The 23,118-nt window shown below is 42.3% G+C and overlaps 1 pseudogene; it reads right to left on the minus strand.

The window, feature by feature from the left end:
* Window positions 1-199: 199 nt before the first annotated feature.
* LOC119918603 lies at window positions 200-21,759 on the minus strand (annotated as a pseudogene).
* Window positions 21,760-23,118: the final 1,359 nt, after the last annotated feature.

Below are 23,118 nucleotides of genomic sequence, written 5' to 3' on the forward strand. Positions count from 1 at the left end.
GCCTCAGGGTCGTGATCCCAGCACTCTGTGATGGTGGAGCAGAACACACTCATCCCCTGGAGGACAGAGGACTGCAGTTAGACACCAGAGGACACGAACGAGCGGTCAGACTGAGAGTCTGTGTTTCTGATGGACCCCACCTGGTGCTGCGTCACGCTGAGGGATGTCCGGCCGTCCTCGGTCCCTCAGCACCAGGTCCCTATTGGTCCACACAGGGCTGCTCACAAACCTTAGAGCCAAAGCCGGCTCGTAGCTCTTCACCTCTGCAAACACACAGAGAAATATTACAATTACAATTTAAGGCAAGATCCGGCAGGCAAAAACATGGGTTTATCACAAACTGGTCAATTGTGAGATTTACGGGTACTTGCTTCTTAACTTGCTTCTTTCAGACCAGTGGAAAGGAAACGTAGGATAATTTACCTTAGGCTGCATCATTTTAAAACACAGACTTCTGCTACTTTTCCAGACTAAAACGGCGAATCCAAACATCCAAACACCTAAAATCACGTCAGAAACGGCATCCAGCTAGCCCGTCCTGTGCTGTAATACCACTTTGTACCTGGAGAAGCGAAGTGTCTAGAAGGAAACTCTTCTGGCACTACGCGCTGTCGCTGCCTCTCCTATCCCTGCCTGAACTGCAGGGTCTTCGTCCCGAGGGAGATGGTACATCCACACGACTTTAAAACTCGGACCTCTGCGACGTTTCCGCCCCCCTTCCAGACTAAAACAGCGAATCCAAACACCTAAAACTTGAAGTCTGAAAATGCTGCTGACCCGTTTGGTTTTAAACTCTGGGGTAGCGTCTTAGTGCTGACAGGTGAAAACAATGACGTCTTTCTGCTGCACCCCCACGACACCAGCTGGACGTATCATACATGCTAGCTGTATCGTGCTGTAATCTGTTTTACATTTATTCATTTAGCTGACGCTTTTATACAAAAAAAACCCCTCATTGGTGGATGTCACAATGGGAATCAAACCGGCTCTCTCACACCAAAGGCATGTGGTCTTATCCACTGCACCATCACCACCCCATTCTGTACATTCTGTCTTTGTGTTACCACATGTTGATAGAACTGGTCCTACAGATATACAGAAACAGGGAGAAGCTCCTACCTCCGATGGCGTGGCAGCGGGAGGCCATCTCCCAGAGGACCAGAGCCATGGAGTACAGTCCATCTGTTTAAAGGCCTCGAGGTCCTCCAGGTTCACCCTGGACTCAAGTACCTCAGGAGCCATGTAGCGAGCCGTCCCCACCTGGATAGGACGATACAGTCCGATCAAATGACGACCTGAACACCTGATGCAGGTTTGCTTGGTGATATGTTTAACCATAGTATACCTGTCCACTGTTGGCGTAGTCGTCGACAGAAAGAGCGAGGTCCAGTCGTAACGCCAGGCCAAAGTCGCACAGAGCGCACTCCTTACCGCTCTTCACCACAATGTTACTGCTCTTCAGGTCCGATGGGCAACTGGCACCTACAGGCAAAACAGGCAACCAGCAACAAGCAGCGTCACAACGTGCAACATCAAAAGCCAGAAAAGAACAAGCTTACACATTGTGAGTGATCTGTAGCTCTGTTCTTCAGTGTTATTACCTTCAGAGCAGTAAGCTAAACGAACAGCAGCGAGTGGTGTGGTTCGTGCATTGCAAACTGTTTTTGTCCTGAATTATGCCGTGATGTGACATAAAGCCTGCCCTCCCTGTTGGTTCATTATGGGTATGGGAGAGGTTTTCCTTCAGGCCTGTCTGCCAGAAAGATTTTCAAAACACCCAGGAATCCACTGTGTGAAACCAGAAGTCAGCGCTGAGCTATTATTTTCAGTTTTCAGTCACAGTTTGGTTAGGTTTGGAAAAGATGGTGGTTTAGGTTTCAATAAGTCAACAATGACATTTTCAACTTTCCAACTTCATGTTGGTGCTGTATGCAGTCTGAAAGGAATACCTGGGTGACACAACTCAGGGCTAAATAAAAGGTACCCCCAACTTATTTTTATTCTCCTGAAAAACTATGCTACAATTAAACATCAGTCAGGCTTGCTGGTGTGTTCGCAGTTTACCAATTGTGCAATGTAAATATTCTATACAAAAGAAGTTAGAGAGCAAACGAGCAAGTGAATCTAGGAAGATTAACTAGCTACGCTCAACATGACACCTCTATGCTTGATCCAAAGTGTTGATAAAAAGTAGGTTACTCATGTCATACTCAGCCTCCGGGCTGTGTGACTAACAGATAACCAGGATAATATCTGTAGTGTCTTTATGAACCTCTGCTTTTGAAGATAGAACAATGAAAGTCCACGTGGCCCACATCTACAGACATGCTACAGTAGTTTGGTGTAGTTGGAACAAAGGGAGCACGTGGAAGGTAAGATGTGCTGAAAGGATTCTGGTCTCCTCCAGAGATTACAGACAAACCTACCTTTGGTACCCCAGGGCGTTGTGTCACTGTGCAGATGAGCTATCCCCTTAGCAATGCTGCCTGCCATGGGAACAAGTTCCTGCCAGCTCAGTATGTTTGCTGTGAGGAAGTCCTGCAGGTTCCCGAGGCCGTGGTAAGCCAAAACCAGCCAGTACTCCCTGAGGGCGTGGCCGGGCGGGCCCCTCTCTTCGGCTGCAAGGAAGCGAACAACGTTGTCATGCTCCAGCTTGGGGTCGGAGACGATGGAGCACTCGTTTCTCCACGAGGCGTACTCTACGGCTGGAAACACCTTCACCGCCACAGTTTCATAGGCGTTGGCTCCACCCTCTCGCCCTGCAGAAGGCGTGCCCGCCACACTTCAGCAAAGCGCCCCTCCCCACTAGGACATCCAGCTTGATGGGTAGTGGTTCAGCCAGTTGGCCATGCCAATCTGTTATGTCACCGACAATGTCATTGTTGGAATTAGACCCCTCCCCTCAGCCCCAGGACCAATCAACCTCCTCCTCCTCCACGCTCTCCCCGAGCCCCCAGACCCCCACTTGGCAGGTCGAAAGCCTGGTAGAGCTCTGGGGTGCGAGCGGTGGGCCAGCCAGGGCGTGCAGGAGGGCCCGGTTTGTCAGGTCGATGTGTGCGGTAAAAGTAGAAGGCGGTGACGGCAACTATGGCAACCAGGACAGGAGGCACCAAGCTGACCACCACCACTGGGATCACATCTTTACTCTGCAGCTTGGAAAATCCTGCAGGGAAAAGGACATACAGACATGTGTTCACCCTCCCACCAGTCCATCTATCCTTTCATTCATCCATCCAATAATCTCTCCACCCATCATCCATCCATCCATCCAATAATCTCCATCCATTTATCCAAATTTTTTCCATCCATCCATCCATCCATCCAATAATCTCTCCACCCATCATCCAATAATCCATCCATCCATCCATCCAATAATCCATCCATCATCCATCCAATAATCCATCCATCCATCCATAATCTCTCCATCCATCCATCCATCCAATAATCTCACCCATCCAATAATCTCCATCCATCCATCCAATAATCTCTCCATCCATCCATCCAATAATCCATCCATCTAGCCATCCATCCATCCAAATCTCTCCATCCAGCAGTCTATCCAATAATCCATCCATCCATCATCTATCCATCTAGCCATCCATCCATCCAATAATCTCTCCATCCATCCAGCAGTCTATCCAATCCATCCATCCATCCAATAATCTCTCCACCCATCATCCATCCAATAATCCATCCATCCATCCATCCATCCAATAATCTCATCCATCCATCCATCCAATAATCCATCCATCTAGCCATCCATCCATCCAATAATCTCTCCATCCATCCAGCAGTCTATCCAATCCATCCATCATCCATCCAATAATCTCCACCCATCATCCATCCAATAATCCATCCATCCATCCATCCAATAATCTCTCCACCCATCATCCATCCAATAATCCATCCATCTAGCCATCCATCCAATAATCTCTCCACCCATCATCCATCCAATAATCTCTCCATCCATCCAGCAGTCTATCCAATAATCCATCCATCCATCATCTATCCATCTAGCCATCCATCCATCCATCCAATAATCTCTCCACCCATCATCCATCCATCCATCCAATAATCTCTCCATCCATTTATCCAAATTTTTTCCATCCATCCATCCATCCATCCAATAATCTCTCCACCCATCATCCATCCAATAATCCATCCATCCATCCATCCAATAATCCATCCATCATCATCCATCCAATAATCCATCCATCCATCCAATAATCTCCATCCATCCATCCATCCAATAATCTCTCCACCCATCCAATAATCTCTCCATCCATCCATCCAATAATCTCTCCATCCATCCATCCAATAATCCATCCATCTAGCCATCCATCCATCCAATAATCCATCCATCTAGCCATCCATCCATCCAATAATCTCTCCATCCATCCATCCAATAATCCATCCATCCATCCATCATCTATCCATCTAGCCATCCATCCATCCATCCAATAATCTCTCCATCCATCCAGCAGTCTATCCAATAATCCATCCATCCATCCAATAATCTCTCCACCCATCATCCATCCAATAATCCATCCATCCATCCATCCATCCAATAATCTCTCCATCCATCCATCCATCCAATAATCCATCCATCTAGCCATCCATCCATCCAATAATCTCTCCATCCATCCAGCAGTCTATCCAATAATCCATCCATCCATCCAATAATCTCTCCACCCATCATCCATCCAATAATCCATCCATCCATCCAATAATCTCTCCACCCATCATCCATCCAATAATCCATCCATCTAGCCATCCATCCAATAATCTCTCCACCCATCATCCATCCAATAATCTCTCCATCCATCCAGCAGTCTATCCAATAATCCATCCATCCATCATCTATCCATCTAGCCATCCATCCATCCATCCAATAATCTCTCCATCCATCCATCATCTATCCATCTAGCCATCCATCCATCCATCCAATAATCTCTCCATCCATCCAGCAGTCTATCCAATAATCCATCCATCCATCCAATAATCTCTCCATCCATCACATCTATCCATCTAGCCATCCATCCATCCATCCAATAATCTCTCCATCCATCCAGCAGTCTATCCAATAATCCATCCATCCATCCATCCAATAATCTCTCCACCCATCATCCATCCAATAATCTCTCCATCCGTCCATCCATCCATCCAATAATCTCTCCATCTATCCATCCAATAATCCATTCAATCCATCCATCCAATAATCCCTTGGCCCCACCCCCCACCTCACCCCCGCTCTCACCATTGGCTCCCTTGTCAAAGATCAATTTGTCGTTACATTCGTGTTCTCCCTGGCAGCCGCAGACCATCATGGCTCCGCCCTCTGCGGGCTGTGGAATCATGTGACACTCTCTGGAGGTGAAGTTTAGCAGCAGGACGGGGTCCACGCCCTCTAGTGGCAGCGTGGGGTTGTGACACATCGTGTGCGCCGTCATGGTGTCGTTGTTCTTCCTCCTGGAAAATAAATATAAAATATCCATCAGTCCATCCCTTCTGGTTCATGTCTCAAAATGTATGAAATGTGTGAAATTATTTTATTTGAATAATTGTTTTGTTTAATTTAGTATAAATCTGCTTTCTCTCTATTAAAATGTATTGTATTCAAATATAAGCCCATATTTGTACAGCAGACCAAACTAATCTTCAGCTTTGTTTTTGTTTATTTAAGGTGGTTTTTCTTTAACGTGCACTTGATGACGTGTCAAACAAACCAGGGTCTGCAGAGCGTTTTCTTTTTGTTCAATTAATCATTTCTGGTATGACGAGGCGAAGATCATGTAGCATGGCTAAATTAGTTATGAATTTTAATAAATCTATGAGAATTAATACCCATTTATGAATTTTAATATTCATAAAATCAAAAATATTCCTCGTTTCAGGGCACCACCGGAATTGTTATTATCCTAGAGTCTCCGGACCTCTAGGTAGCTTTAATAATTATACAATTATTACTAGTGATCAGTTAGTTAATAATCGCTAAATTATCTTAAATCAGTCAGTCAGTCTCATTTCTAAAGGGTCAATTCTCTTGGCAGGGACGTGATAGTCAACACACACAGTTTCTTGATTACAGTGAATTTATTAACTAACTAAAGCGATATAAAAGGGTGGTTAAAGACAGGGAAAATAAACAATGGCTGAACAATGAGAAATGGAGGTTCGATTGTGGGAAGCATTTGACTCATACGGCAGATGAGAGCTAATGAAAGTAAGCTATGAGTTTAGGAGTTAAAAGACAATATTAACATTATGGGACATCTCTGACCACAGAATGTTTGTTAGGTCTTACGGCTTGTCGACGGCCTGCTTTGGCCTGTTGCACGGGTCCCACGCTAGCTGCCCGATCCTGGCTTTTTGTTAGGGATTCTCCGGGGTTCTCCGTGTCTGACTGAAGAAAAAAACCTCAAGGGTTGGCCGTCCTCCGTCTGGCAGTTCGGCTGTTTTCAGGTTTCCTTCGTTGCCGCTGGCGAGACCACGTGGCTTGGTCTGACCTCGGTGAAGTTGGCTCGATAAAAAAGCTTAAAAAGGGAACTTGGTCGTTCCTGAATTAGACCAGTGTAACTTAACGGACTGATAACTTTAACAAAACAAGAGAAAGAAAGAAAGAAAAGAAAAGAAAACAAGTTGCTGGAACTGAGGTAAAATCGATGTCGCTGCACTTCGCGTGTGTAGCTTCAAGCGAACAAAGGCTTCGTTGCGCTGGTCGAACTCTTAGGCGTTGCCTGGAGAGGCACGCCGGACGCGTGCCGAAGCGTCCAGAGAGCAGAGCGGAAGACAAGAGCACCAGGAGAAGAGAAGAGGCGACGTCGCGTGTCGCTCTTTTGTTGTCTGGGGCGTGGTTCCCCCAGGGGGCGTTTCAGGTTTCCCGAGGGACTGTCTTTCTAAACTTTAATGTCTAAAAGAAAAGAAAATCTATTTGCGCGTATTATAATCAAATATTTTCCACAATCAAACCTCAGTGGTCAAACAGTTGTACCGTTCTAAGTTAAGCATTTGGTAACAGGAAAACAATTGTCACATTATTGGTCCTGTTAAATGAGTGACATTTATACATTAACGGCATTTCCGACGATGGTATGTAATACTTATTTCATCCACTTGGGGGAGCTCAGGTTACATGAGGAAAGCTTAGATTAATCCAAACAATCTTTCCTTAGGAAGTGGGGAATTTAGTTATTCAGCCTTAAATTCAAGCCAGCAATTAATAGAGTATAGTATGACATTTCTTTATCATCATTTCTAAAGGAGTTGTGTGAGAAAGTATTGTGAACAAGCATTGGTTACACATAAGATGAAGGAGTGTCCTTAATCTTGCTGAAAATAAAAACTGCAAAAGTAACTTATTTAGATTCTTTTCAGCACTAATATCAACAACAGATGGCAACAACATGGTAACACAACCACTCAAATAGAGGCAAACGTAATCAACTAAAAGATTTAATTAAACTTAATTAAATGTATTGAGTCTTTGGAGACTGCAGTCTTTGGTTATTTAAAGTTCGGCTGTCCTGGATTATGTCACACTTAGGTGAGACAAGGAGTATCCCTTTGATGGGGTAATGAAACACAGAGCAAGGTCACGGTTACGTGGGGGGGGGGCAGTTTTGGATTTGCCCCATCCAAGGAGATTCTGATAGGCTGTTCAGGGAAATGCTAATCGCTGGTTAATGTCCCTTTGTCAGTTTAACAGTCAGGCACAGCGTTATCAGCTTCGTAGATCAAAAAGGTGCCAGTTTTATGGTCAGGAATAGCACTTAGAGAAAGTGACCTTTCCACCCCCTTCTGTTGGAGTCTCTTTAGCAGTCTGTTGAAGTTGATCTTTAACCCCCCTGCTTCTCTCTGGGAGAAGAAAAGAGGGATTTGGAGTAGCTCCAAATTTATTTAATATAAAATGCACAAATCCACACTGTTGTCCACTACAATCACCAGTGAGAACTGTCACGTCCGACGTTTTTTGGATTGTTTAGATTTGGTGGTGACTCCTCATCATTGCTGCCATCAATATGGTTTCAGACGTTCATTACTGTTTTATTTTTACTAAACGCAACGAGTCTCGTGACCTGCAGCAGCTGACTGAAAGCTTATAAATTGTAAAATGTATTCACAGGTCTTATCTCAAACCTCAGACAACACCATTGGCTCTTTTATTCATATGGTTTGGCAGTGCCCGGGAAAATGTCAAAGTATTATATCCAATAATATTGACAGAGCCGTCCCCCACTCACAGAGTCTGTTATTAATTAATGACGTCTCCTCTTTGGAGCCAACTACAAATGATGGGCGCCTCTCAGCTGCGGTGAGGGAAAGCCTCTCTTCTTTCAGCTGTGTTTTCATGTGTTTGTTTGCTTGTTTACTAGTTTAAATACAGTTTATACGATATGTAAATCTTTTTGGTTACATCATATATATATATATATATATAGACACACACGTCATGTACACTCTTGGATATTTCTGTGGAAATGGTCATGGATGATGGAGAAAATTGGCATAATTATCTGATTTCTTTGTGTGTGACTGCTGTTGGTTTGTGTCTGTAATGGTCCTGAGGTTCCTGGTGGAGTGGAGAGGAATGTTTAATGCTTTTTAGCTGTTTTTGGGTCTGTTTTTGTATTTGAATCTGCCTTGGTTCATCATGTAAGGGGGCAGAGGGTTGGGGTGGAGTGGACTGGGTGGAGAGACACAAGGCTAAAGAAACTGTAGTTGTTTTCCCTGTGTTGCTCCTGATACTGTGATGGTGCTTCCCCCTTCCCATATACAGTATCTCACAAAGTGAGTCCACCCCTCACATGTTTGTAAATATCTGATTCTATCTTTTCATGTGACGACACTGAAGAAATGTCACTTTGCTCCAGTGTAAAGTAGTGAGCGTGCAGCTTGTATAACAGTGTAAAGTAGTGAGCGTGCAGCTTGTATAACAGTGTAAAGTAGTGAGCGTGCAGCTTGTGTAACAGTGTAAAGTAGTGAGCGTGCAGCTTGTATAACAGTGTAAAGTAGTGAGCGTGCAGCTTGTATAACAGTGTAAAATAGTGAGCGTGCAGCTTGTATAACCGTGTAAAGTAGTGAGCGTGCAGCTTGTATAACCGTGTAAAGTAGTGAGCGTACAGCTTGTATAACAGTGTAAATCTGCTGTCCCCTCAAAATAACACATCACACAGCCGTTAATGTCTAAACCGCTGGCAACAAAAGTGAGGACACCCCTAAATGAAAATGTCCTAATTGGGCCCAAAGTGTCAATATTTTGTGTGGCCTCTTGGGCCTGGAGTTCAGCAGAGCTTCACAGTTCGCCTCTGGAGTCCTCAATCACTCAGCTTCTCTGGTCGACCATGGCGAGGCCTGTTCTGAGTGGAACCTGTCCTGTTGAACCGCTGTATGGTCTTGGCCACCGTGCTGCAGCTCAGTTTCAGGGTCTTCTTACAGCCTCGGCCATCTTTATGTAGAGCAGCCGTTCTTTTTTTCAGATCCTCAGAGAGTTCTTTGCCATGTTGAACTTCCGGTGACCAGAATGAGGGAGTGTGAGAGCGATAACACCAAATTTAACACACCTGCTCCCCTTTCACACTTGAGACCTTGTAACACTAACAGGTCACATGACACCGGGGAGGGAAAATGGCTAATTGGGCCCAATGTGGACATTTTCACTTGGGGGTGTCCTCACTTTTGTTGCCAGCGGTTTAGACATTAACGGCTGTGTGATGTGTTATTTTGAGGGGACAGCAAATTTACACTGGAGCAAAGGGTCATTTCTTCACTGTTATCACATGAAAAGATAAGCAAATATTTACAGAGATAAACAACAAACAATAATGATCACAAAACCAAAACTTTAAATCTTAATGTGCTCACATGCTGCATAAAGCGTTTAGCCGGATATTCATTTATTTAACATTTGGCATGAAGACAGAGAGGAACTTGGTTGAAGATTTTAACAAGCACAACACATAACTAGGATACTCATGTGCATGTAAACACTCTGATCTGAGAAGATCGATCTCATCGACGCCTTCAAATCAGCTCTTTCACAGTGTTTCCTGTTTCCTGGTTTGTTAAACGGCTTTGTGCATTATACCTCAGGCACACTAGAGGATTTTCTGATCTTATCAGAGTTTAAAAATGTGGGATACCACAGACATAATGTCAGAATTAACAAATGTGTAATATTTTAATCTTAAACGTTTCAGTGTGGTGGTTCCGGAGACGTGGGATCTCACAGAATCTCGCATGGATAAACGTGACTTCCCGCTCAGCTGCGGGTTTCTGATCAGAGGCTCCCCAATAACAACATGTTTGATATTTAAGGTTTGTAAAGCCCTCACACGGCAGGATCATTTGGGAAGATAATCTGTTCGGACCAGCCTCGGATCAGGAACGCCCCCGTTGATTGTCAGGAGGTAGAATCGGACCCTAAATCAGCCCAGTTATCCTCCAGAGTGCAGCCGGCATTAGAGATGATGATTGAGATGAGACATTTATTGGTTTGATGTTAGGCTGAACACAACGTCCTGTCTCTGCAGGCTGCACCTTGTGTTGCTGACAGCATTCAGTTCAGACGTGGTGTGTTGACTGTTTGACTCGAGTCTGGTGTTTATTCAGACATGAAACTGTGTTAAACTACCGTCAGATTAACGTGGGTGCAGGTCTGACTGCAGCTAGTAGAGAACGTCAGCTTATTGTTTGGTTGCTGTGTGTCTCAGCAGCTCCTGGTCAACTTTGACCTGAATAAACCAGCTCTCCTCTCTCTTCTTCCCTGTCAGTTCCTTCTTATCGCTGGTTTCCTGCAGCTATCTGGGAGGGTCGGGTGGGCTGACGTGAACAGGAAATGAGAGGGGAGCAGCGAGGGGGATCCCAGCACCCGTTATTCAAACAAAAGCACGAATGAGCAGAGACTTTCCAGTCGTGAAGAAAGTGATGCCAGTGAACAGCTCGACAGGCTCAAAGCTCCTGAGGCCGTCACGCTCTCTGCAGCGTGAACAGCGACTGTGTGAAATCTAATTCGAAAAAAAGGCAAAAGTTCCGTCACGTGTTTTTTCTTCTGCAACAGTAGCGAGCTGAGAGAAATCACTTCAGGATGTCTCATAATGCTGATCAGCAACATATTGAAGTAGCTGAGCTGCGGTGAGCTCTGCTGCCTCGAGTGCACGATGCATTTCTGTTGGACACCACAAAAACAACAACAAGACAGACATGAATCACTACCACCAACACAAGACTAAACATAACTACTACAGTAAATGAGGAGAACTTAATAATGTGAACGTGCACATTGTGTCGGACATGTTTTTATTTCACCTTCCCCTGCTCACTGTTTCCTGCTGGGTTTGTCTGTGTCGCTCACCAAAGGAATCGTTCCACACTTTGGGAAACGAACTTATTTAATTCCTTGCAGATAGTCAGATGTTGAGACTGATGGCGCTCTCAGCATAAAGACTGGGGACAGCGGGAAACAGTTGCAAGATGCAAAGATGCTAATAGATGCAAATGCAGCCGCGGAGACTGTTGCCACCTGAGCACCCACAGCTCTGTGAAACTCCGTCATATTCAGGGATGTACCGGGACCGAAATTCAGCTCGGGACTTTGAGACGGAGAGGCCTTTTATGCGAGTGCCGTGTCTTTGATAGTACTGCAGAAAATAGCAATACTTTTAATCCATAATGTTGTTTTTTTTTTAAACAAAATCTTTTATTTTTACAGTCTAAAGCTTTAAAATTCACTGACCTGGCTGAATTTCAAAGAGCAGTACTGATGTACAAAGCAAGAAATAAGCTTTTACCAACCAATGCACAGAAAATATTAAGAGGGGCATCAAACTTTAAGACTCCCAGCTTTAGAACCACAAGAAGAAGTTTCAGTAAAGCAATATATGGTGTCAAATTTCAACTTAAAAACAGATACAAAGACTCTCAAGAAATACAGAGACAAAGAAGGGTTTTAACAGGGTTTTTAGTTTGTCGGGTTTTTTTTTGTTTTTTTCCCTCAGGGATCCAGGTGTAGGTGGGGAGTGTGAATATATAGTCAGTGGGTGCACGAATTGATTGGATAATTTTGTACTGTGCACATTAAATTATGCTAATTATTAGTTAATTATTTAGAAATTAAAAGGGCTAGGAGTATATAAGTTTTACTTCATCCTACCCCCTTTCAAACGTGTAAATAGAACATATTTACATCATAATTTGTATGTTTGGATACTAAATGTTTTTTTTTAAGTTTATTTTTATTAGGGAACGATACATCTAACATAGATAAATGGAAAACAGCAATCCAATGTGTGCACCGTAGTGTTTTTAGCAATTGCTAATTTGCAACACCTGTCCCTTGAAGGGCTTTTAAAGAAATAAAACATTAAAACAGTAATGACAGAAAAAAGAAAATACAATGTTGATGACATTACAATATAACAAGATAAAAGGAGATAAAATGCGTAAATCAAAATACATTAAAAACATGTAATGCTAACTACAGGGTTAGGGTTAGTTAGTACACGTTTGTTAACTAACCTGGACTTGGCCTCTCTTTTAAAAGTGGTGAAGTTTGCAGCAGTTTTCAAGTGTTTAGGTAGCAAGTTCCAAGACTTTGCTCCTTTCACAGAAAAGGCCGTCTGAGCAAAAGAAGTTTTGCAAAATGAAACTTTACAGTCGCCATTTGAAGCTGCTGTGGTGGATCTTAATGTACTTAAATAGAGGCTGAGGAGAAAGTCCATTTAAACATTTGAATACAAGCTTTACATAATGAAAATCAATAAAGTTTGCAAAACTTAAAATCTTGTATTTGCTTAAAATGGGACCTGACATGGTACCTGACTTGCTTTTCGACCAGAGTTTTCAAGGCTTGATTGTAAAGACTCTCTATAGATTTAATCACAGACTGATTAGCCTGGGACCAGGTAGTTAAACCATAAGACAGATGAGAAAGTATCATTTAAAAACATAAAGGCGCAATCAAATGTCAAGCATTTTCTTATCATCTTAAAACAAGTGAGGTTAGCCTTAATCGTTTTGCAAATCTTTTTAGTGCGACTTTTAAAGTTTAACTGGGAGTCTAAAATTATCCCCAGATACCTCACTTCTGGTACTTGTTCAAAAAGCTCACCTGGCTTGATGCCTCCTGTTTGTTTTCTTGATGTTTAGTGTCAAAGTATCTGTTTTTCTATTAAAAAGCTGACAAGACAGCCAAGCTGATTGGTTAGCTTATCTGCAACATCATCACAGGTTTTGCCAGATACATAGACGACTGTATCGTCAGCGTAAATCTGAACACCTATATCAGGACATGCATCTGGCAAATCGTTGATATATAAACTAAAAAGGATGGGACCCAACACAGATTCATGTTTCGATTTTCTGAAAGCAGATTTGATGTTATTAATTACAACACACTGTTCACGACCCTTTAAATAAGAGTCAAACCAAGATAATGACCGTTTTTGACAAGTTTAACATTGACAGTTTTGAAATTAAAATGTTGTGGTTTCCCGTATCAAATGCCTTCTTTAAGTCCAGGAACACTGCGCCTACCACATTACCTTTGACAAGTAACTGTTTTATGTTTTCTAGCAACAAACAGGTTGCTGACTCTGTGGAGTGATTATGTCTGTTTTTTTTAATGTATGCTTATTTTAAATAGGGTTTTTTTTCCTATATGAGTGCATCACATCCACTCACCATATGGCGATGCAGAGCTCCTCGATGACGTTGCAGAAGGAGGACAGGTTGCAGTTACTGAAGCAGACGCTGTCTCGACACACCGGACTGGACACCTCGCACCACTTACACAGGTTGAAGCTCAGGTGGCTGAAAGACTGGACGGCAGCTGGAAGCCCTGCTGGGTGGGTGAGAGAGAGAGAGAGAGAGAGAGAGAGAGAGAGAGAGAGAGAGAGAGAGAGAGAGAGAGAGAGAGAGAGAGAGAGAGAGAGAGAGAGAGAGAGAGAGAGAGAGAGAGAGAGAGAGGTCTAGTTTCTGTCACGGTGGACACGTTAACCTCACAGCAAGCTCATGAAACTGGAGAAAAGCAAAGTTTGTTCTTTATTTAACCAGAAAAAAAACAGATTGAGGTTAAAAATCTCTTTTCCAAGAGCTTCCTGGAAAATATCATTCATCTGCCATTAGAGGTCACGGCCTAACTAAAAACCTGAAAATGTGTCGTGATAAGCTGCTGCTTCATCGACCTGTAGTGAGTGATCACAGAGGAAGCTAAAGGCAACACAGATTCACCGCTCTGTTTCTGCTGCCACGTTCAGCGAACAGCTGAGACTGTGCAGCAGGATGTGGCCTCTCAAGACTCTCAGCAAGAAACACAAAACACTTTCTCTGTGTGTGTGTTTGTGTATCTGTGTGTGTTGCTGTGTGCATGTGTCTTGTAGAGAGTGTGTGTGTATGTGTGACGCTCTGCCACATCATAACAACAGCAGTGATCAGACCCAGATGACACAGAAATGACAGTTAAACCAAAACACAACACACACACACACACCAGTATCACATGCATAAACATGCACTGAATTACACACAAAATTCAACCATATTGCATTATAATTATATACACTTTAAATACACATACGGGATTGTGCACATAAACACACTTCATTAACTCTGTCACACACACACATACACACATGCACACTCACAGCTGAAGTTATTCCAGATGTTTCTTCCAAACAGAGTTGCAGACAAAGGAAAGAGAAAAGTGAAAGAGCTGCAGAAGCAAAAAGCTCACTTTAATTAGAATCAGCACAGGCGTGCACATGTGTGCCTCCAGGAATAAATTGAAGCCAGAAGTGAGCGGCGTTCAGAGCCAAGTTTAGCATCCAACGCTCCACCCTCAAAGGCTCATGGGAAATCTTAGCACTCCACGCTGCTCGGCGGACGGCCCTCCCTATCTGGGCGTGTGTGTTTGTCGTGCAGACGTTCGGTTCACGCCCGCTGCCTTCAGTCAGTTTAAAGGAAGGTTTGGGGGAAACTAGCTGATTCTCTTCCTCTCTCAGAGTCAGATGTTCAGACGGATGCTGCGCTCATATGAAGCTACAGCCAGCAGCTGCTTAGCATAAAGACTGGAAACGGGGAACAGCTAGCCTGGCCCCACCCACCAGCTCCTCTACAGCTCTTGGATTTGGCGTCGCTTTTTGACGCCCCGGGTACCCTCTTAGTGATGTTTAACGTTTAAGTTTTCTTAGTTTTAGGCGACAACACCGCTGATGTGTCAAAGTAGACCATGCAACGTGTGCCGGTGCTCCACATGACTCCAGACTGAAACATCAGCAGCTGTTGGGTGGATTGTGATGAAACATGGTTCAGATCTTCATGTTCCCCTGTAACATGTAACTGAACTGTAACAGATGACATTCCCATCAGCCTCAGCTCTACACTGTGTTTACTGCTAATTTGCAGAGGTGGGACCGAGTCATCGTTTTACAAGTCCGAGTCAAGTCTCAAGTCTTAAACTTTGAGTTTCGAGTCCTAAACAAGTCATAATGCGCTCTTCACCAAATTTAAAAACCATTTAAAAAGTTTTTTCCAGTTAAAAATAAAACAATGTATTGAATGAAGCATTAGCCTGTACAGGGAGAAGGCAGAGGGGCAGTTTCACACAACAAATTTCATGAATTAAATAAAATTTTCATGTAGGGCTGCTAATTATTTTGGTCAATATTGAGATCACAATTATTTAACAGGATAACTTATTGCCTTAGGAAACATTAAACTATTGAAATGTAATACTTTCTTTTTAAGAACTAGGCTTCTATATATGCATTACTCAAAAATCCCAAATAGCCCATGAAATAAGAAACAATAATCCAACATTAGCCGGCGCTATTATCGTTTGATCTTAATTAACTTGTTAACTTGTTCGCTGAGGCGTACAGGGCCAGGAACAGGAGATCGCGGAACGGCCGAGCGCTTCGGGCGGTCGGCGATTGTTCCCTCTTGCTGGAGGAAGCCGCACGCTCCAGTCTGATTGAGCGCTATGTTGATGCGCTGCGCAAGTTTATATCATAGTTTAGTGTCAAGTCAGCTCGAGTCAAAAGGCTCAAGTGAAGTCTCGAGTCATTGCTGTTCAAGTCAAAGTCGAGTCGCAAGTCTTCTTTGATTTTGTCAAGTCGAGTCTAAAGTCATCATTTGTGACTCAAGTCTGACTCGAGTCCAAGTCATGTGACTTGAGTCCACACCTCTGCTAATTTGCTAATGTTAGCATGCTAAACACACTAAACTAATCTCATTTTTCAGGAAGTACGTTTTGTTTTAAGCCTGTTTGTCGCTAGTTAGCATCCCAGCTAATATCACAGTTAACCTGAATTACAGATGACACCACGGCGACTACATACACTTACGGTCTAACCCTTAATAATGCCTCATTTTACAAACAAATTGCAGGTTTTCTTTATAAAAATTTAAATCTGAAAAGTAACTAAAGCTGTAATACAGTATAAAGTACAATATTTCCCTCTGAAACGTAGTAAAGTGTAAGTATTAAGTAGCTTAAAGTTGGAAATACTCCACTAATAAATAAGTACAAGTACATCAAATTTGTAATTGTGCCACTTCCTGGTGTGACTGAGCTCTTACGGCAGACAGAACAGATATTTATTAGATGATAATAACCTCAGCACGACCTCGGCTGTGTTCACGGTGATGAATAGAGTGAGTGTGTGAGGCCGGAGTCATCAGGCCATCACCACGTCACCTTACTGTCCTCATTAGCATGAATAAAACGCTCACACACACCCAACAACACACACTTCCTGTCAGTGCCAGTCACCCTCTTCTCCGGTGTCTTAAGACAGTGCCAAGAAGCCAGTGTGAGCAAGTATTACTCATGTTGTGGGGACAGAAATCAATGTACTCGCCTTCCTTATGGGGACAAAATGCCCCAAAGTCCCCATTAAGTAAATCATTAGATTTTAGGGTGAAGACATGGTTTAAGGTCAGGGTTAGGTTCAAGTCTCCAGGGAATGAATGTAGGCCAATGTGCCCAAATGTGATGAAAACATGATTGTGTGTGCACGATACATTGGCTCTTTGTTGGATGGGAGATAATACGTTGCTTTTTAACCACACTCCCTGTTCCTCTGTTAATTCATTTAGTCACTTCAGTTAAAAATCACACTTCACTGGAGCTGAGACGGACAGACATGCTGTACTGAGACCAGACAGCAACCTCCCGGCCTGAAGAGTGAAACATTAAACCTGCGTCCTCTCCAGCAGCCAGCAGGGGGCGACTCCACCGGCTGCACAAAGAAGTCTCTGAGAAAATGTTTCTACTTGTCAGCTGATTTATTCCCTCAGTAAACTCTTTCCTGATGAGTTTATGGTCTCAGTCGCTAGTTTCAAGTCTTCTTCAACACAGCGTGATGTTCATTTAGTAAATTATGGTCCCATTTAGAGGAACAGAGACCAGGAAGCAGGGGAGGCTTTAGGGCGGAGCTACATCCGCTGCTCTGTGAACATTTAACCAGCGCCGCTGAAAAAGCTTATCAGGAGTCGGCTGCTCATTTTTCAGAAAGTACGTTTTGTTTTAAGCCCTTTTGTCGCTAGTTAGCATCCCAGCTAATATCACAGTTAATGTGAATTATTGAGGCACTTACCACTGCTTACCAAGCTAGTTAGCGCCACCCTATCGCCCAAATATGGTCACGTCTGGTGCCTTGTTGCAAAAAAAAAAAATAATCAAGATGGCGATGCCAAACTACCAAGCTGGAGGCTTCTAAATGGTTGACGGTAGACGTCACGGCGGCTACGCCCACTTCTTTTATACGGTGTACGACTGAGAAGCAGCAGTTAACAACAGCAAGGCTAACATGTTTAGCAGGTATAATGTTCACCATGTTGTTAGTTTAGCCTGTTAGCATGCTAACATTAGCTAATTAGCAGTGGGCAGCTGAGGGTGATGGGACTGTCATCAGTTCTGCAGGTATTCGGTCATACAGCAAAGTGTTGACACGTTAACATGTTGACCTGATGATGGCGGTAGATGAAAAGTGAAGGCCAAGTTTGATCACAATCCATCCAACAGCTGCTGAGATGTTTCAATCTGGAGTAAAGCGGTGGACCGGCTGACTTTGGTGTTCAAACAGTGCTCTAGTCATAAATACCAGTAAAACTAAGGAGTTGGTAATCTGCAGTAATCACATCCCACTTTGCCTAAACACAATAAATGTTAATGACCGTCCTGTTGACATTGTGGAGGACTTTAAATACTTAGGCACCCTACTTGATAGTAGATTGAGTTTTACTGCAAACTCTGACTATATCTATAAAAAGGCTATATGTATTTGTTGAGGAAGTTGAGCAGCTTCTCTGAAAGTGAAAATACCCTAGAGTTGGTCTACAGAAACCTCGTGGAAAGTGTTCTAACGTACAACATATCAGCATGGTATGGTAATCTTGGTGCTAAGAATAGGTCCAAATTGACCAGGATTGTGAATATGGCTGGGAATTATATGCTGAATTTGACAAGCTCCCCTCAGGAAGGCGTTATAGGGTAGACTACCCAGGGTAACAAGAAACCTTTTTAAAAATTATTTTATCCCTTGTGCAATTGCTTTGATTAATTCATAAGAGATAACTGGTCTACTTGAAGCTCCTTTTGGTTTCTGTGTTTAAATGTATTGTATATGTGTCCTGTGTTATGTCTATTTGATGTTTAATGTTTTTAATGGATCTGGTGAAGCCAAAGACAAGTTTCCAGAAATGGATAATAAAGATCTCTTTATCTTTTTCCTTTTAATAGAAGTTCAGTAGTTAGTGAAAAAAGCTGCAGTGTGAACAGATCTGGTGTTTTCAAAGAAAACATTTTGAGTTGAAAACATGATTTCATTGTCTGCAAGGTTTGTGTTTATTTTATGGTGAAAAGTATGTGGGTTTTGGTTTGGTTTTGACCTCTCAGTTCCAGTGAAGAGAAATCTTGCTGCCACATCATACAATGGAATTTTAGTGTTCTTCCAGCTTTGCATTAGTCTTTGCTGGAACATGGTAACTATCGTACAGTATATAGATATGTTATATACAGGGACGTAATACAGACTTTATCTCTGCTCTTCAACCCCAGAGACTGTGTACACTTCACTGTTGTTAGGCTGTTGTTGTTTAACACCCAGTTTGCCTTCAGTATCAGCCCCAATAAATGCTACATTAACAGAAGCTTCTACTCTAACTTGTCTACCATGATATTGTTATCCATCCACATATGGTGGCCATATTGGTGGTTGTCTCCATGAACAGCTGATTTTATTTCCAACTGCTGCAGCAGAAGCAGACATGATTAATTTAAAAAAAACCTGGATTGCCATAATGAGGTTGAAATTTGTGGTTTTAAGTGAAATAACCATGGATGTATAAAGAGAACTGGGTTTAGCGTTGGAAGCGGGGCCCCGTTCATTTCTATGAACGTTATTCAGTGGCACAAATTTTGTTAAATTGTACATAAAGTAGTTAAAACAAGCAGTCACAACTAGCTAACTGTACGTAAAGCAGTCACAACTAGCTAACTGTACGTAAAGCAGTCACAACTAGCTAACTGTACGTAAAGCAGTCACAACTAGCTAACTGTACGTAAAGCAGTCAAAACTAGCTAACTGTACGCAAAAGCAGTCACAACTGTACATAAAGCAGTCACAACTAGCTAACTGTACGTAAAGCAGTCACAACTGTACGTAAAGCAGTCAAAACTAGCTAACTGTACGTAAAGCAGTCACAACTGTACGTAAAGCAGTCAGAACTAGCTAACTGTACGCAAAAGCAGTCAAAAATAGCTAACTGTATATAAAGCAGTGACAACTAGCTAACTGTACGTAAAGCAGTCAAAACTGTACGTAAAGCAGTCACAACTAGCTAACTGTACGTAAAGCAATCAAAACTGTACGTAAAGCAATCAAAACTGTACGTAAAGCAGTCAGAACTAGCTAACTGTACGTAAAGCAATCAAAACTGTACGTAAAGCAGTCAGAACTAGCTAACTGTACGTAAAAGCAGTCACAAGTGTACGTAAAGCAGTCAGAACTAGCTAACTGTACGTAAAAGCAGTCACAAGTGTACGTAAAGCAGTCAGAACTAGCTAACTGTACGTAAAAGCAGTCACAACTGTACGTAAAGCAATCAAAACTGTACGTAAAGCAGTCAGAACTAGCTAACTGTACGTAAAAGCAGTCACAACTGTACGTAAAGCAGTCAAAACTAGCTAACTGTACGCAAAAGCAGTCACAACTAGCTAACTGTACGCAAAAGCAGTCACAACTAGCTAACTGTACGCAAAAGCAGTCACAACTAGCTAACTGTACGCAAAAGCAGTCACAACTAGCTAACTGTACGCAAAAGCAGTCACAACTAGCTAACTGTACGCAAAAGCAGTCACAACTAGCTAACTGTACGCAAAAGCAGTCACAACTAGCTAACTGTACGTAAAGCAGTCACAACTAGCTAACTGTACGCAAAAGCAGTCACAACTAGCTAACTGTACGCAAAGCAGTCACAACTAGCTAACTGTACGTAAAGCAGTCACAACTAGCTAACTGTACGTAAAGCAGTCACAACTAGCTAACTGTATGTAAAGCAGTCACAACTGTATGTAAAGCAGTCACAACTGTATGTAAAGCAGTCACAACTAGCTAACTGTACGCAAAGCAGTCACAACTAGCTAACTGTACGCAAAGCAGTCACAACTAGCTAACTGTACGTAAAGCAGTCACAACTAGCTAACTGTACGTAAAGCAGTCACAACTAGCTAACTGTACGTAAAGCAGTCACAACTGTATGTAAAAGCAGTCACAACTGTATGTAAAGCAGTCAAAACTAGCTAACTGTAGTAGTTAGAACTAGTTAAATATATATAGTATAAAGTAACATTGAAGCATCAGTCACAGACTACTTTTATTACTATTATTATAACCAGTACTTTCACTAGATGAAGCTGGTACTTGTTTAATTTTTCTGCTGATACTTTAACTACATTTTGCTGTGAATACTTTTAGGATTTAAAAGCAGGGCTTTTTTTTTTTTGACTAATCCTGGGGTACTTTAACATTGTGGTCCTTTTACAGGAAAGACGTAAATATCTGGAAGCAAGCAGCAATCCGGTTTCCGTTTCATGGGAACTATAAAGGGTGTGAATACTTGTGTACTTTTACTTAAGTAGGATTTGAAAGCAGGACTTTTACAACTTTTACAGTGTTGTAGTTGTACTATATTTAAAGCAGTAAAAACTGGCTAACTGTATAAACTAACATTGGTGCTCCAATAATAATCTAATAACAGCCACAGAAGACATTTTGCAGCACAACCAGTACTTTTACTACGTAAAGCTGATACATGTACTGCTGATATTTTAACTAAATTTTGCTGTGACCACTTGTGTACTTTTACTTCAGTAGGATTTGAAAGCAGGACTTTCACTAGTCCTGGAGTACTTTAACATTTTGGTGTGCCTACTTGTACTTTTACTTAAATAAAAAGATTGTGAATAGGCCTACTTGTGTACTTTTACTTTATTAGTATTTGATGGCAGGACTTTTACTTGTCCTGCAGTACTTATTGGTACTTTTACTTATAAAAACGACGTGAATACTAGCAGCTCTCTCCAAAACAAAACGCGCCCCCCTCTCCCTCCATACATCCCCTCTCTCCCTCTCTGGCCCTCCGGAGCTCCGCACACAGCTCCGGGGGAAAGGGAGAGAAAAGCCCGGAGAACAGGCAGCACTCACCGGCAGCCAGGAGGACGAGGATCGTCCAGCACCGAGCCATCATCTGCGGGCAAAGTCAGCCGGGCAAACACACAGGCGTCGGGTCCGTCGGTCCGTCGCTCGGTCCTCGGCAGAGACGCTCCAGTAAGCAGAGAGAGAGTCCAGATGTTTTTCATCCAGATGCGGTTTAGCCCCGCCCCCCCCACAGCCGCTGCCTCTGTTTCCACTGAAGAGCTGCTCCACATCTGTCACTGCTGAGATACCAGGAAGTAACAGCGAGTCCTGCACTCAAAGTACACAAGTACTGCCTGCAGATTGTACTTAAAGCATCAAAAGTACAAGTACCTCAAGTGTCTGCTTAAGCGCAGTACTTGGTCTAAATGTACTTACATTACTGCGAGACACCACAGTCAAAAACAGGCTTTCCCACCAACTTTACCCAAATCAGAAGGAAACTTTACAAGCTGAAAGGAAACATAAATACAAGCTTTTTCTTAAAATGTTTATGTATTTTTATTTATATATTAATATACAAATGTACAAGGGCGTCACTTTGTTTTAAAGCGTGTTGGGGACATGCAGGCTCAGATTAGGGGTGTGAGGATGCACAATATTGGGTTCAGGAGAACAAGATGAGAAGATATATTTAACAGGATTTTCAAGAAACGTTCAGTGCTGAATGTGAGTCGGGGGTCTGGGAGACTTTCTGCACCAATTTCTGGAGGAAATGTCTTTAAAAAAATACAGCAGAACATAATGCAGGAATCAGCAGCTTCTTTTCTTTAGCAAAATATCTGTTTTTGACAAAGTTTCTTCTATATTTAATATGCATTACATGATGATAAACCTCTCAAAGCATTTTCATTTGTTAGGTTATTTAGTATTTCATGTCAAAAACTGTTTCAAAACTTTTTTTTAGAAATGCTTTCAAAAAGTGGTGGGGACATGTCCCCAGCTTCCCCAGTGTAAATAACACTTCATTATGTATTATATTTACGTTGACGCACATCTCTAAGAGTCAGATGCATTATTTTTGGCATTTGACATCTACAGAACAGTTTATCCAAATATTGTTTCATCGTGACTTTATTCAAATGATACCACTTGTGTGTGACGAACCCTTTTTCTCTCTCACGCTTTCATATTTACAGATAAAATGTCAAATGAAATGAGAATGATGAAATACATTTTAAAAAGAACAAAGTGTGTGAAGTTTTTTGTCACATGAACACATGCATTCATGTTATATTTTCTTATATAAACTTACAAATGATATATGATTCTAATACAGAGAGTTTTAAAAGAACTTTTAAAATACTAACAAAGATGAAATTTACATATATGGATGATAGACTTTGTAAATTTTATGAAAGTTTAATAATAGTTGCAAAATAACTAATCTGTAAATTGACAGATTGACGCAAAATCTCCTTAA

The sequence above is a fragment of the Micropterus salmoides genome, unplaced genomic scaffold (genome assembly GCF_014851395.1).
Source record: "Micropterus salmoides isolate LMB-PRFRI ecotype aquatic unplaced genomic scaffold, ASM1485139v1 Ms_hic_scaffold_2309, whole genome shotgun sequence".
In the NCBI taxonomy this organism is placed as follows: domain Eukaryota; kingdom Metazoa; phylum Chordata; class Actinopteri; order Centrarchiformes; family Centrarchidae; genus Micropterus; species Micropterus salmoides.